This window comes from Grus americana, chromosome 1 (assembly GCF_028858705.1).
Source record: "Grus americana isolate bGruAme1 chromosome 1, bGruAme1.mat, whole genome shotgun sequence".
NCBI classification, from domain to species: Eukaryota; Metazoa; Chordata; class Aves; order Gruiformes; family Gruidae; genus Grus; species Grus americana.
In genome coordinates this window covers 165,102,972-165,115,914 of record NC_072852.1, presented here as the reverse complement: position 1 = coordinate 165,115,914, position 12,943 = coordinate 165,102,972, and positions in this window count along the sequence as shown.

The window sequence follows — 12,943 nt, the reverse complement described above, 5'->3', positions numbered from 1 at the left end:
TTCTCAGTTTTTCTGTGATATGTGTGTTTAGTCCTATAAGTCACTCAGGATTCTGGTTCTGATCCAGTAAGTTCTTAAACATATAAATGGTGTGCTTTACCAAAATTAGACATTTGGCTATTTTCTAATATTGTCTATATGTGCTTGATAGAGCAGGAGTGGCTGCAGCTGACAGTTGTACGGTATCTGCAATCTGCCAGATGATGTGGAGCTCAGAGCACACAGGTGGCAAAGCTTCCCTATCCTAGCCTTATCCTATCCTAGCCCTTCCTGAAAATCAGTGCTTTATGGAGCTTTCATTGTTTCCTACAAGAGGCTGAAGACCTTTGAATTGTTTCTGAAATGTACTCTTTACTATTAATTGTTCTTCAACTAAATATTCTACTGTCAGTACCAGCTAATGCAATTAGTAGCTTACCACAGATAGTAAAGATTTATATGTTGGCTCAAGCAGGTCATATAGAAGAAAAACTTAAACAAACTTCATTTTTTAAGTACCTTATTTCCACAACTTCTGTTGCAGATAGAGACAGAATCATAACACAAAGCAATAGATACATTAGAATAGAAGATGTAGATAATTTTTACTATGAGTCTTGACATCTATCACAGTACTAAAATATGCTTCTATGAAATTTATTCGAACTTCTTCTTAGACATTCATCAAAACACCTTTCAGTATTGAAAAGTCATGAGCCAACATAGTTCTTGAATTCCTACAGATTTGAGAAAGTGTATAAATACTATAAAAATGTACCCTACAACTAATAAAGAGTAAATGAAAACCATTATTATGTAGCTGTAAGCTCCTGGTGGTAGTTACAGCATAAATAAATAAATAAACAAACAAACAAACTACAAAGAATAAAACTTCTCTTAGAAGAGAGAGAAGGGAAACATGACTTATATGTATGGTCCTTTTCTCTCCATATTCTAGAAAGAAGATGAGGCATCTAGAGTATTTGTCAGTTTTTTTAGAAAAGTTGTATTTGGGATTATCAGAAAGATCATGATGAAATGAAGATTTGCCAGACATTTCTCTGCAACTCAGAGAGAAACAGAAAGTAGTGTAGCACTTAGATATACATTTTCTTTCTCTCTGTATATAATTTTTCATGGAACATTAGTTTTCCTACCTTGTTTTTTATTTAGGTTACCCACCAGGCAGTGCAGAAGTTTATGTTTTTAGCTGAATGTCACGCTAACAGTACACTAAACGGGCTATTTTTTCACACACTCTAATGCTAATATTGCAAATGTTGCCACCTCTCTGTTCCATAATTGTAGTCTTCATGTGTGCATGTGGGTGTGTGAGGAAAATGCAATTTTAAAAGTTTCTTTGCTTGCTTGATTCAGGTGTTTTTGTCTTTCTGTTTAAGCCATGGTCTCCTAGTGCAGACACAATAATGGCCCATTCCTCCCTTCACTGGAGATTTAGATCATCCAGTGTGAAATTTATCATTTCTGGAAAATAGATTCATGTCTTTATCATCATGGTAGGGACTTTTAAGAAATAAAAAATATTAATAATCCATTTTATACATCAGGCTAACAACTAAGATAGCTGAAATATACCATGTAGGACTGCACAGATAAGTGGCCTAGGGTTATTCATGACCTCACACTTACGTGTCTGCTCCTTCATCCAGCCATGTCATCTGTCTGCAGGTTGTATGTACATTTAATGTGTGAAAAGACTATGTTTACCCAGCAGACAAATGATATTTTGGTGACACATCTGTGCTGCTATTTTGGAGGAGTTAGCATTAGACCTGCTTCCATATGCCTGTCAGAATTTGGCCCTAAGTACTGTAAGCAGGAATTAACCTTTTAGTTGAGTTCCAGTGGCATCCTGTTTGTAGTAAATACCATATTTTTCTTCAGTATGGGCATATGCTGCAAATAGGAAAAAAAAACCAAAAACCAAACAACCGAAACAAAACCCCAACAAAAACAAAACAACAGATAAATATATAGTAGTGCTAGGGGAATTTTCTTTTTTTAATTACTGAATACTATAGCACTTCTGAAGAGTTCAATTGTTTAAAACAAATCTTTTGCAACATGCCAAATGCACGTTCAGCAGAAGTTATGAAACCCACATAAAAACTGTTGCCATGTTGCCAACCATACTATGTATAAGATGAACAGATTGTCCTTCTTGATATATTGATCTATTGTTCTATTCTATACAACTAGAAACTTTTAATTATAAGCACATGATCCACTATATACAAGGTAGAATTTGCCTGCCACCCGTTGATTCTTTTCACTGTTAGCTCTACTCCTTCTCCTTTCCCTGTGAACTGATCTTAGGCCAAAGTTGTAGTGACTTTATTTTCTGATTTTTTAGCATTAATTTTCTTTGCCTTTGCTTAATTTGTATTTGCACAATAATCTGCAAAGTAAGTATCTATCTTCATAATATATCTAGCAAAGGATCTTCACTCAGTGGAGAACATTTCTGTTCATTCATACTGCAAACAAAATGTAAGTGATGAAGATCTGATCCTCAAAGCAATGACACAGGAATGAGAAAAGTCTAGTCATTCAAGAACAATTTTATTTAGTTAACTAGAATGAGAAAAGTCTAGTCATTCAAGAATAATTTTATGTAGTTAGCCAGATTTGCTGTTGCATTTGTTATGTAAGCAGAGACAGCTAAGAAAAGAAAGTGGAAAACAAAAGGCCTTTATTTATACTGCTAAATGAAGGATTATGAGGAAACCAACTCTGATCCACTGATAATTTGTAGATGTTTGGGGGTTTTTAAAATATTTTTAAATTTCATTTTAACATATTTATTGGCCTGGTTTTGTGCAACTTAACGTGCTCTGACACAGTGCCCAATCATTGTTCAGGAGTTAAGACGGACTGTTTCCTGAAAGGCAATTTAGGCAGTACTATTCCAGGCTTGGCTCCCTCTGCCTTACATAATCCTCCAACACACTCCCACTGGACTTAGCAGATCAAACAACTCTACATAACCTCCATACTCCAAGTATAAGAAACACATGCACCGACATTAAGTGGTGATGGTGTTCTGGTTTCGCACAGGTGATTGCCACGCAGCTCTGATACTATTCACACACTTTGTAATGGGGGGAGAAAAAAGAAAAAAAAGCACACCTCACAGGAAATAACTGTCATGTCTTAATATCACAAGGGCATCACAATGACCCCAGAAGAGATTCAAAATTGTATGTTAGATGCTCTGGACATAATCAGTCTGCAGTAGAGAAACTATCCCTGAGTAACTTGGGGCTGCCACCTTGTCTTGAAGACAGGAGGCACTTTATGGGCTGGTTGCATTTAGCTCTGTAGATGCTCTGTAGTGTTGAGGTAACTTCAGATGAGACCGTCTGGATAAAGATTTGCAGATCTGCATTTTAAAAGCAGGTTTACCTTGTGGCAATATTTTACAAGGTTTATTTTATCTATACTAGCATATAACTTACGAATATGAAATGGTAGTCCTGCTGAAATCAAGGATTAAACTTACATCAAATTCACTGGGAACAAGATTTGACCTTTAATTGACATCCAGTTAAATCCCTTTTACTGGAATAATCACTACAAAACAAAATCAACACAGTATATCCAATTACTTTTAACAAGGGCTAAATGGCTTACCTCATCTGTTTAAATGTTAAACTGGTGTTATTTGTAAGGCTACTCACAGTAACTATCTAGAAAACATTGCAGCTTTCCAGAACAAATGTTCTGGGTTTGTCTTTTTTTTCTACAGTTTCATCCCCTCTACTTTCCCTAAGGTGTTTTAAGTGTGTTACACTTACTCTGAAAAGCAAGTCTTTGACAAGAAATGGGTCCAAAATTAAGAGATAAATTACTTCAAAGAAATTTTGAAAACACATACAATGGAATTAGCCTCATCCCCACTACCCTAATACATAAGTAAAAACACCTAATCAAGCAAGCTTTCCCTAGCAATGAAACAACCCTGTGTAGCAAGGAAGCATAAAAATTAAATTCTAAAAGCCATGTCAATACTAATAATTTTATAAGAAACATGAAGATATACATGCCCTTGATTTGGAGGTCAGGATATTTGCTGTGTTAGTGAATGGAAGGTAGCCATACAAGTAATCTTCTAGTGGTCATGAGGCTCATTCAGGATATCCTGGTACACAAAAGAACGAAATATAAAGAAAAGGTTAAAATATTTTAATAATCATAAGTAACTAAAGGACTTTAAAAACATACTTTATTTTAAACTCAATAGTGAATTTCTAAGACATGACTTTTACTGCCATTTATGAAATAAAAGTGTATGCATGAAGTATGTACACTGATAAATTATGATTATTAGGACTATCATTTAATTAGTTCATTAGTGCTTCTATCAGGATGTTCAAATTAAAAAATTCTTATGTGTTGTGAATAACTAATAAAGATTTTCATAATTTATTGGCTAGATATTGATATACTAAAAAGAAAGAGTCCTCGTGGACTTTTCCTGTCCTATTGGTTTCATACCAGTTTAGGAATGAAAAAAGAATTTCTTGCAGGCAACTAGATACCATTTGTTGTATTTTAAAAAAAAAAAAAAAAAAGAAGGTACTGTAGCTTTCATGTGTGATGAAGCTGCTTTTCATTCTGGCTATACTGCGGGACATGATACTTTGAGCTTATATGAGGACCTTATCTGGAAATGTCTATCATCCTCAGATGGACATGAAATTAAATTTAATCTATGTGAATTATTTTAAAATCCATCATAGATTGTTGAGCTACCTTATTTTTTTTCTCTCCAGTGTAAACGAGTTTTTCCTATTACTAATAGATTAAGGTGATAATACTTTGGGGTTAATTACCACTCAGTTCTTGATGTATTCCTTCTGTACGTAGCTGGTTTCTTTTTGATATTCAAAACAACAAATTATGTTATTTTTTTCAGTAATTGCTCCCACTCAAATTCATTATACTGTTCCATGTTGTGAACAGCAGAAGTGTGATCTCTCAGCTAGCAGAGGCCAAGAAACAATAGCTTTATACAACAGCAAATGGCAGTTCTGTTTTGTTTTGTTTTGTGGTTAAAGGCAAACATCACTCTATTTTATTTACTGAGAAACCAGTTGATTTATTGCAATAATCAATTTTAAAAATACTTAGTGTTCTTTGTTTGGTTTTGATGTAAACAAAGTAGGACATCGACAACATTATTGATACTGTCATGGGGTAACCCCAGCCAGTAGCTGAGCACCACACAGCTGCTCATTCATCCCTCCCAACCCCAAGGGGATGGGGAGGAGAATGGCAAAAAAACCAACTCATGGGTTGAGATAAAGACAGTTTAAAAGGATAACAAAAGAAGAAGATGATGGTTATATATATATGTATATATGTATACAAGTATATAAAACAAGTGATGCACAAATGCAATTGCTCACCACATGTAGAAAGGGAAAAAAACAATCAATGCCCAGTCTGTTTCCAAGCAGCGATCCCACCTCCCGGCTGGCTTCCCCAGTTCTACCCGGAGCATGACGCTCTGTGGTAGGGAATATCCCTTTGGCCAGCCTGGGTCAGCTGTCCTGGCTGTGCTCTCCCAGCTTCTTGTGCACCTGGCAGGGCCTGAGAAACATCAGTGTGTTATAAATACTATTCTCATTCCAAATCCAAAACACAGCACTATGATTGCTAGGAAGAAAAATTAACTCTATCTCAGCTGAAACCAGGACAGATGCTTATATTGCATCTTCATCAGAACTGGGCATGTTCCACCCATGAAAATACCAAATGAATTAACTATGATCACTGCCATTAGGATTAGCACCACATGAACTCATAATGTCAGAATTTATTTTATTATGTCTCTATTTCATTTTACATGTCCTATCATTATCAACACATTTGATATTCACTTTGTTAACAGTGATCATTACTAATTCATTCAGAGCTATTAATGTGGATGTCATGGAAATTTCCACCAAAATCTCGCTGTATTTCCTATTTATGAAAACATTTAAGCCCTATACTTAGATAATGTTAACTGATGTTATTGATGAGTTGGAGCTAAATAGTTTAGCTACACAGTATCACTTATGTTGTAATCTCTGAAAATTTGTTATTCTTATAGACACTGAAAACTTCAGACCATAACCTTGAAGTAATACAAGAGCCTTTTTTCTGCAGTCTCACAGAACTTTCATAAGCTATGCTTTAACACTTGGAAGGACAATTTTTTATCCTTTGATTGTGCTAATCTAATAATTTTCTGATTTTATATGGGACAAAGAGAGAACGGTACATTTTCAACGATACTAGCAATGATAGTCTTCTCTTCAAGTTTGTTCATATTACACTTACATAAAAATAAGTTGAAATTGGTCACAAATTTGAAAATGTATGCAGTTGCAGCAATGGTCTTTTTTCCCCTATTGCCTGATTTCTGTTATTACCAGTAAGGATTATATTATTCAGTGAAAGCTCGAATAGAATCCTTTGGGTTGGATTTTAATCATATTTTATTCTGTAGGATTTTATTTTGCAAATAGCTACAGTGGCTACACTGTTAAGATTACTTGGCCTTAAACAAATACAAAACAACCACATTTCAGAAAAAAAAAAAAATGACCCTTTATAAGTAATTTAATTGCTAAGCTAAATCATAATGCTTCTTTTTTATGGTCATTTATGGGCCAAATAAATAGATCTTAAATTATTTTTCACAGATTCAACACAAGTGGGCTATGCTATTATCTAAAATAATTTACAGATTAGTGAAAGATGCATGTTTGAATCTTTTCAGAGATGAAAGAGGCTTGAACCTGTGACTCGCACATCTTGGGCAAGGCTCCTGTGTACTCAACTATGAATAAAAGTAAGCCTACCTCTTCCAAGCAAGGAAAACCTCCAGGTGTCATTCCAGAAATATTTTGGTTTCCAGTACCACGTTTTTGATTGCCCAAGGCATCTCAAATGACATCAGATACTTAAATGGAGACAACTGAATTTTACTTTTGGAGTGGTATTTTTTTGCATAAAAACAGATGTCTAATTTAATTTCAGTTTCTATAGGATATCCCTTCTGGTCTCGAGCAGTAGCAAGGGCAGCAATGGGTGTCTCATAAATTCTGTGTCATTCTCATAGTCTGGTGCACTTGTCTCAGATACTTCAGGGTGTCTGCCTCTGTTTAAGTAACTGCATGGAGCTCTAGATTTCCACTGACTAAAATGAAGTTATGAAGTTGTATTTGAACAACTTGCTCTCGTGAAAGACCCACTTGTAAACTCCTGTACTTAGATACCTACATTCTGGAGCTGAACCCTGCCATAGAGTCAGGATTTAAAATTCATCACACTGTTTTTTCCATTGATTTGAGCTGTCTTCTGAAAAATAAGTTACACAACTTCTCACTCAAGGACTGAATAATTTAGATCCTGTTCAGTGTCACTCAGCTCTTCTGAAGCACCTTTTTATGATTATGGACTCCCTTTTAGCAAGCATGGTAGGTGAGTGAACGAGTATGTGAAATAATCAAGTAGGGTAAAAGCTCTAATCTCAGTGGTTCTTAAATAAATCCCAGGATCCAAATCCACCATGGGTTTAATCTGTCTCACTGTGACAGAAGACAGGCACCAACCACCCACAGTTCTGTTACAACTCCATGTTCCAAAATGGTCTCCAAACCCTTCATGGCAGTGTCACCTTACATCAGATCCACAAGCGATCAGCTGCGAGCCCACATAATTACATTAGCTTTTTGTAAGGAAAGGGAAGAATGGGATACAGATCTCCTGACTCCCAGATTAATCACTGGGCAAGTTGTAACCTTTGGAATCCTTTTGGTTCAGAGTATTTACAGGTCCTTTCTCTGTCACATAAGGACCAGCTGGAGTAGGCACACCAGACCTTGCTATTACAGCTGTCTTGATAAAATATTGATTTAATTGATATTTAATATTGATAAAAATCATTATGATAGGACTTACTGTTTATTTGAAGAACAGCTATTGAATTGTTTAATTTTATTTATCATTCTTACTTACTGTAATTTAATTTTTCTCTTCCTCAATGCAATCATTGTCTCTGTATTTGAATGTATATGCTCTACAGCTTCTTTGAAGACAAAATTGTCTTTCAGTTCCTTAGGGTTGATATGATATTACACTTCTTTTCTTTGAACCATCTATGGGCATAAATATACTCAGGCAAAGTGAATTCAGTCAATGCCTCAACCTGCTTATTAAATATTTTCTTGCCTACGTGCTTCTCCAAAACATTGTGTATATATTTCACACATTTCCAATTTTAGTAGAATTGCACTATTATTTGTGGTACCAGTCTGAACTTGTCCTTAAATGTGCCACAGGAGGGCTGCTGTTAAGAGTAAAGGGGTTATTACATTCTCTTAGATGGAGTCCTTTGTCCTTAGAACCTGCTTTAAAATAATTACAGTATTCTTTGCTGAAAAAATCTTTATTAGGGATACAAGTAATTTCTGTGTTAGAACCACAAGCAAATAGCTAGTTCTTTCTTGCATCTCACATATTAATCAAAACTAATTTTAAAGATCTCCAGTTCGAAGAAGGTGTAACCTTCCTATTCAATTCATTGTACACTTTGATATCCTTACTTTTAAAAATGATAAACCATTAACTAGGAGTCCTTTGTTTAAATATTCTTTATCTTTGTATAGTAGGCATGAAAAGCATTCTTTCTTTCCTTTTTCCAGTCATCTTGACATTTCTGAGTTATGTTATCATGCTTTCTCCCTACTTCTTCTCTATTAAAGTCACCCTGTTCTTTCCAGTTTACTTAATAGATCATATTTTTTTCACAGCAGTGATTAATAACAAAACCAGCTCTAATTTCAGTTCCAGACTTAACAAGCTTAAAATCTGTTTTCCCACTTCATCCATTTCACCCATTTTCTATTTGGATAGATTGGTTTCCAGCTTTCATTAGTACCTCACATCTCAGCCTCTCAAGTTCTCTTAGATTTCAGCCTGTGTTAATGTGTATATTTCTATTATGCCTTCATCTTAGGGAAAAACAAACAAACAAACAAAAAGACAAAAAAAACCCAACAGTGAATCCCCCAAAAGAAAGTTACCTTTCTTTGTCACTACTCAAATATACCTCACTTATTTAATATGATAAACATTTTGTGACACATGTTGTGACAACTCTTCACGTTTGACAATTCCCTGTTGAACTACGGTGTTTTTGTTTTCTTTATAACATTAAGGACAATTTTAGAGATGAAGTTTTCTCTGGAAGGATCAATTCTAGCGATGTCTAGAAACCATTATGTTCGCCTCAAGCTCCCTAAAATATAGAAAGTAAAAAAAAAAAGTTTTGATTTTTTTCTTCACACAAATATTGTGTGGCACAAAATATTCTTTGTAAAAGCAGAGGAACATTTCTATAACGTTGACAGCAATATTTCTGGCAATAAATGTGTTCCATTCATAATGTGAATGTTCAGACAGGTAGTCTGAGCAGTTAGCATATAAAATATTTCCCCTCATATTTTCTGCTCCAATGCTCAACTAAATCTCCAAATTTTCACATTTTCTTACACTGTCAGAATCATTCTGCCTCATTTTCGATTTTACTTTCTACATATTGTCTGCTCTAAGCTACTAAAGCAAACATGCTAGTTCTCATGACTGTTTCCCTTTTCTCTTGACTTTATGTACAGCAATCTCAGTACCTTTGCAAACAAGGATGATAGCTATTCTCCTGTCCATGGCAAAGTTCACCACTTCCAAGTTCACCTGTATTCTTATAGAGTCTTGCATGCAGTGCAGATTTACAAGCCACTGACAGCAAACAAGCCTGGAATGAGCACTCAGCTTTGAGGAGTCCCTTGTACAATACACTCTAATATTTTTATGTCATTAATAAAGCTACAGTTGCTAAACTGGTGCATATAATATTTCAAGTGTGCAAGACAATACACTGTATATATATTTAGGAATAAATACGCATTGACTATATGTGCAGTGACTATACATCGATGAATTATACTAATGATCAGCTGCACCTATATTAAATAGTGGTCACACAGTATCCATGATGCCAAGACATGCACCTGGATTAGCCATCATGTGGATCACTAACCCCTCATAAAATAGCCTCGCTGTCTGCCCACTACATATCTTTGGGTTTTTGCTAAAACAAAACCAAGTACAGATGCCCTGCAATCATTTTTTTCTTTGTAGACCAGCAGCATTAGCTTAAGGATTAATATTTTCTCATCTTCACATGTATTCTGACAGTCTTGTAATAGCTAAAAGACAGGTTTCATTAACCTTGAAAATTACTCATAATTGTATTTAATTTGTTAGTTAAAAACCCAAAATCAACAAACAAATGAGCACGGGATAAAGAGAATAACTGAAGCTGGTAATGTAAAGCTTTATGACTCACAGTTTTTTCTGGAGATACTCTAAATAATTTTATTTTAAAATACCCTTTTTTTCACAAATAGTAAAGTCAGTGTTGCATGTGAACAGAATGGTTAAATGACTTAAAGAGAACATTTCAATCACACATAGTCATTTCTAGTGGGGATTAACTTAAAAAGAAATCTTTTCCTGGTCTTATTAATTGTGAATTGGGCCTTTAACTGAGATAAAAGAGTAGGATGTGTGCCATGAAATTGAAACAGCAGAGTTAGAAACAAAAAAAAAGCTTATCAACTTTTTTCACATGAAGACATTGGTGGTGGCATTAATTCTTACTTGCAATTAGTTGCTGGAATAATTTAAAGAAAACAATGATCCACATGAAGGTCATTGTACTATGGGAAACACTCTTTGTTCAAGTAAGTAGCTTAAACTTGCATCCTGACTTTCTTGAAATTAAATGGGTTCTCAGAGAATAGGCCAGGTACTGTTCCGCTCCCATTTCCCATGTAGAGAAAATTAGTAAAGTTCTGATCAAGATTAGCCTACAGGGAATTACCCCTGTGTAAAATAATTCCTTCAGGGTAACAAAGGCAGTTACCTGCCTGCTCCAAATGTAAGTCTTTTTCAATATTCTAGACCAGGAACACAAGCACAAGAAATGCTAAAACTCACTTGTGCATTATAAAAAAATTCAAAATATTTACATGATGAGTAGGGGAACAGTTTTAAGGTTAGGATAATTCAATCTGAAATTAACAGGAAAAGGATCATAATATTTCAAGTCAGTGTTTGCCAGGCATATTTTGACTTAAGTGTTGAACTTCAATGCAGCTACACATTTCAGAATTATTTTTTTTAATAACAATTGGAAAAGCAGACCAACAGAGATTTTTTACTACAGTAAGAAATGTATTCTTGACAAGATCTAGTATGTAGTTAAATTTACTATTTCACAGTTGTTTATCAACGTGAGAGATGAGCTAATTCACTTACCTGAATATGAGATTACAACAGGCTTGACACTGCAGCCTTTTTTTGTAATTGTCTAACAGAAAAAACCTTTCAGAAAGGAAAATGTTGAAATGTTTAGATCATAAGGGTAGATTGAAATGGATTGTGATATTAATCACAGTTGATCTCAAAAGGGATTTTTTTCCCATTTTTTGGTATCAAGATAATATAAGGTCTTTCACTGTCTTAAAAACAGAGCCCTTTGGCTCTTGAAATTAGTTATTACAGGCCTAAGTATTTACATTGGGTTGAACTTGGCTGGCTGCCAGGTGCCCACCAAGCAGCTCTATCATTCCCTCTCTATCAACAGGACGAGGGGAAAAAATACAGCAAAAAGCTCATGGATTTGCATAAGGACAGGGAGATTACTTTTTACCATCATTGACAAAACAGAGTTGACTTCGGAAATTATCACAAACCAGAGTAGGATAATAAGATATAAGAACAAAACTAAAACCATCTTTGTGCTACCCCTCCCTTTTTCCCAGGCTCAGTTTCCCTCCAAACTCTTCTACCTCCTACCCCTGCACAGCTTGGGGGGATGGGGAATGGGGATTATAGTCAGCTCATAAAGCTGTGTCTCCCACTCCTTCCTCCTTATGCTGTTTCCCTGCTCCAACATGGGGTCCCTCCTGTGTGAGACAGTCCTTCATGAACTTCTACAACACAGGTCCTTCCCAAGGGCTGCAACTCTTCCCAAACTGCTCCAGCATAGGTCCTTTCCACAGGGTGCTGTCCTTCAGGAACGGACTGCTCCAGTGTGAGTCCCCCACAAGGTTACAGGTCCTGCCAGGAACCTTCTCCAGCATAGGCTTTCCATGGATAGCTGCTCCACTGTGAACTTCTATTAGATGCAGGAGGACAATCGGCTTCACCATGGTCTTTTCACCATGGGGTGCAGGGTAATCTCTGCTCTGGTGCCTGGAGCACCTTGTCCCCTTCCTTCTTCAGTGACCTTGGTGTCTGCAGAGTTGTTTTTCTCACATATTCTCACTCCTCTCTCTCACTTGTTCTGCAGCAGTTTTCCCCCTTCTTAACCACGTTATCCCAGAGGCACTACCACCATCAGTGATGGGCTCAACTTTGGCCAGAAGTGGGTCTGTCTTGGAGCTGGCTGGAACTAGCTCTGTCCAACATGGGGGCAGCTTCTGGTATCTTCTTGTAGCCTCCTTGTGACCAAAACCTTGCCACGCAGAGCCAAAACAATATCACATATGTTATTGGATTCTTAGGGAGTGGCTTCCTGTTAGTGATATTGAAATATTGCCTGGGCTGAAATCCATAAAATCAGAGAAAAAAAAGGCAATAGTAATGTCTAATGAGGTGTTACATTGGATAGTGAGGTTATTCCCTCTGCACTCCTCCTCTTTTTTTATGATTAACCATATATTAGTGGTTAATTACCATCCTTAAAATTAAATTTTTTACTTCGTTAAATAAAATAATAATTGTGGTGACATCAGTCACTGCTTTCTAAAATCATTAAAAGCTTGCCCAAGTTATGATAATAAATAACTATTCACATCAGAAACACAGATTTCTTATAGAA